The 4,334-nt window shown below is 38.5% G+C and overlaps 1 pseudogene; it reads right to left on the bottom strand.

Annotated features, from left to right (window-relative positions):
- Nucleotides 1-2,836: 2,836 nt before the first annotated feature.
- Nucleotides 2,837-2,954, bottom strand: LOC124561789 (annotated as a pseudogene).
- Between the last annotated feature and the right edge of the window lie 1,380 nt (nt 2,955-4,334).

Genomic DNA, 4,334 nt, shown 5'->3' with positions numbered 1-4,334 from the left:
TTGATGTGTTCCCAACATACATGATAACTGACGTCACAACACATTGCTCTTCATCCTCAGCAGACGGTGGTCTCAGCTCTTTTGGTCATAAGGCATGTTGTATCTGTTGGTTACTAAAACAGTTCATACAGAACGTGACCTGAAGGTGCTGCAATTTAGCCATTAGACTGTCACAGTCCAAGAGTTTGCCTGCACTGTGCACTAGTTTGCTTAGGACAGCTTCTTGTTGTGAAGGGGCTAGACAGATGGTGGCATACAAGAACAAATTTGTATGTTTCAGTTTACCACAGAGGTTGCATCCTAGTGTACCATCTGCCCTTTGTTTGATGAGCACATCCAGAAATGGAAGTTGATTATTTTCACCTATCTCCACCACAAATTTGATGTTCTAGTGCAGTGAATTCAGGTGTTGCGAGGAGTCATGTAGGTGATGTCATTTGAGTGGATACAATTTGATGTTCTGTTGCAGTGAATTCATGTATTGCAGGAAGTCTTGTAGGTGATGTTGTCCATGTGAACTGATTATGAATGTATCATCTACATACTGAAAACATCGCAAGGGCTTGTAGACTGCTGACCCCATAGCTTCCTCTTCAAATGTCTCAATAAACCTCTTGGCCACCACTGGTGATAACAGACAGCCAGTCACTACTCCATCTGTTTGTTCATAGCAAATTCCGTTGAACAGAGATTAGGTTGATGTAAGTGCAAATTCAAATAGTTTCATTAGCGCTGATCCAAACTTATCTCCTATGACACTAAGAGAGTCTCTTAGAACTGCTTTTGTAAATGAAGATACCACGTTGAATCTCACTATAATGTCTTCTTCACCCCGTCAGAAGTTCTGGAACTGCTTGATGAAATGTGCAGAAAACTGTATGTGGTGCTGGCATTTGTCCACAAAGGGGATGAGCATTGTTTATATCCAAACCCTCATGATAACAGTTTGTAAAATATTATTCTGTTTTGAACTTGCAATTTATGTACTCTTTTTCTCATCAGTTAAGATCATTTAGACATGCCAAGTGTAACCAAAATATTTATACTGAGCTATGCAAGACACAGTTCTGTATCTTAAACCGATGTGCTTGAAACACACTGCTCCATCTGCCATATGCATGACCCTAGCTTGCAACCTTGACTGAAAAATGCATTGTAACTATTGCTCTCACAACATCAGTTGAGATATGTTTGGCGATGTTATTACTCTTTGAAAATACAATATTAGTAGCAATTTTAATCAGTTTTAAACTGTGTCTGCCCTAAACTGAACTATAGTGAAAAAGGCTATCTACTATTAAATGCCAAAGTTGTTCGTGGATATAGGGGTCCAATTGTATATACAACACTCTGACATAAATACACTTCACTGCATTTACCATTGCTTCCCTTGATTATTGTTTCTGATTATGTGATTATATCCACCAGTCTAACAGTTGTTCTATGCAGAAACAGGATGAGAGTTGCTTTTAACTCATATGCACCAGTCAAATAGTCATTCTGTGGAGAGAGAGGATGAGAGTTGCTCTTAAATCACCTCATGACCATCCCTCTGAAATAAGTACTGTTACAATGAATTTACAGTTGCAAAGCTCTGAAGCATCTAAGTTAGTTTATCGCTTCTGAAATTTACTATGAAGCATTGTTTAACTTTATCAATGTAATCTGTACTTTAAAATATTGATAGAAGCAAGCAGTATTGTCTCTGGTGCAACACTTAAGCTGCCATATTTGAAATTTTCACTTGATCAATTACTAAACATTATTAATCAGAACCTGAGATTTCAAAGCAATATTAATGTCAGCAAATTAAATGAAAGATGACTAACACTTTAGTTTTACTTTCAGTTCTGTTTAAATGATCATAATAGAACTTCTGTAATACATTGGTATCTGAGACATTATCGTATTATGCAAATACAATTTTTGACATTGTAATGTTAACGTAAGTCATTAAAATATATGCCATGGGAACTAGGATTGTGATTTGACTGTTGGTTAAATGAATTTTTGAAATATTGAGAACACTGAATCCATGTTGTTCAACTTATATTCTGTTCAACAGTTGCACTTAGATGACTGTCACTCCTTTAACAAATCTACTTCTATCAAACAATATAAAAGTTTTGCCTTCTTGTAGCTGTGCCTTCGAAATAAGTAGAGGCAATTAATCTTAAAAAATTAAAGAGGTCCACTGTGAAGCCTTCCAGAGTCATTGTCTGAATTGCAGTCTTGACTCGAGAAACCTCAGAACTAAGTATGGAGATTCTTGTATCCGTGACCAAATAATTTCAGAGGTGACTCATAAATATGGAAATAAAAGCCACAACACTTTAGCAATGAATTGCAAAATGAAATTTACATCTGCCACCATCAACAACATTTCCACACTCATTAACATCTCACTGCCATCTGTCCTCTTCTCTTCTTGCTACTGCATACACCATTAAGCAGGTACAGGTCATCCAAAGAAAGTGCCCAGTGAGGTTCCCTAACTGTGTGGCTGGTAGTCTGAAATACGACTTTCACAAAATATAATTTCTTTGGAAAGGTGCAGCCATTTACAGTTTTGTGAATAACGCTTTTATCATGTTCTTTTATCAAAGCAATAAAACTAAACTAAACGCCTCCCGAAGAGGCTATGAAGGCCCAATGGTACCGACCAGCTACTGTGTCATCCTCAACCCACAGGCATCACTGGATGCAGATATGGAGGGGCATATGGTTAGCACACCACTCTCATGGTCATATGTCAGTTTCCGAGACTAGAGCCGCTACTTCTCAATCAAGTAGCTCCCTCCTCAGTTTGTCTCATAAGGGCTGAGTGCACCGCACTTGCCAACTGCACTCGGCAGACCAGATGTTCACCCATCCAAGTGCTAGCCCAGCCCGACGGCACTTAACTTCGGTGATCTGACGGGAACCGGTGTTACCACTGCGGCAAGGCAGTTGGCTTTATCAGAGCAATACACATTATTAAAAAAATTCATTTTTGAGCTACAAAGACACCAACATTTTTGGATGTGTACTTGTTGATATTAATTGACATGTTGTTACACCAAAAAAAGTTTAATGTGTTCAGCACAGTCCGGTGTTTCACTAATTCCAGGGTGTACACGTGGACAAGGAAAAAAAATTCCCGGATTTCCTGGTTAAAAATACACTTTCTCCCTGGTGAAAATACACTTTTTCCGTGTTAAGCGACAGTATACTCTTCCTCGGCACTGCAAAATTCATCAATCCTTTGAACGTTTGTGGTTTTATATACCGACGTAGTTCCCAGCACTCTAGAAAACGTGACTGGGGGGGGGGGGGGGACGTTTTGTAAGCCAGTCATAGCTCATGTCACGTGATCTCGCCAGCTGATGACAGCATAGGACACGTGATATAGTCAGCCAATAGCAAGATCACTCTTAAGTAGCACGAACACACAAATAAGAAAAGTTAATGGTTTAAATTAATATACGTAGCATTCACAGATAATATTGGTCTCGAAGATTAATAAGCTGCATGAAAAGTTAAGCTTCCAGATGTAATGTTGATCTTTTTTGCGCCTGTTGCACTCAAGATACACACAAAATGTGCCAGTAAAATTTTTAATAACGACGCAAATGTCTCATCTTCTGGGCTCGAAATTCTTCTAAATGGTCGTCCTCAAAGAGTTGATTTTTAAATCAGAGTCAAACGCTTTGTGATTTAAGAAATTCATCGTACATTCTCGCACATAGTTCATTTTGCGCAAAAGGAAATTTGCTTTGAATGTAACGTTTTTCAAACCACCATTCGCAATACTTTCCCGCGACTTGTTAGAAACAGGTTCGTTTCAGCAGTTGCAGGAAAGCGCCAGATAGCAGGCGTAACCGTGCCTGCGCACCTACGATGACGCAGGAAGCCCATATATATGTTCATAGGTATGAAACATTAAAAGATCTTACATTATGTCATAAAAGAAACAAGACATCAGAGGATACTTAAAAAGCGTCGGAATTTCGTGAACCATACTAAAATGCATAATTCGGCTTAAAATGCACACTCGTATGTAAATTTTCTTGGCGTACCAGTACTGTATTATCTCATGTTTGGTTCTTTATTATATATGGCATAATGCCATACGTGCACTTGAAATGCAGCGAACAGTTGAAACTAGCCAATTGTGTGAAATTAAATACTTCGATCCAAATAAATTGACTTCCTCGGCAGAAAAGATTAATGAAAGCCAAATCTCTTTAGCAAACCGGCAAAAATAACTTCATTGTTCCGCAAGGCGATTAATGCTTGACTGTCAGAAAGGTGGAAATAATAACTGAAACTAATAACATCTTTTGGCCATCCGT

The sequence above is a fragment of the Schistocerca americana genome, chromosome 1, assembly GCF_021461395.2.
Source record: "Schistocerca americana isolate TAMUIC-IGC-003095 chromosome 1, iqSchAmer2.1, whole genome shotgun sequence".
Classification (NCBI taxonomy): domain Eukaryota; kingdom Metazoa; phylum Arthropoda; class Insecta; order Orthoptera; family Acrididae; genus Schistocerca; species Schistocerca americana.
Note: the sequence above shows the minus strand (reverse complement) of the source record. Positions and strands in the feature narration are given on the sequence as shown.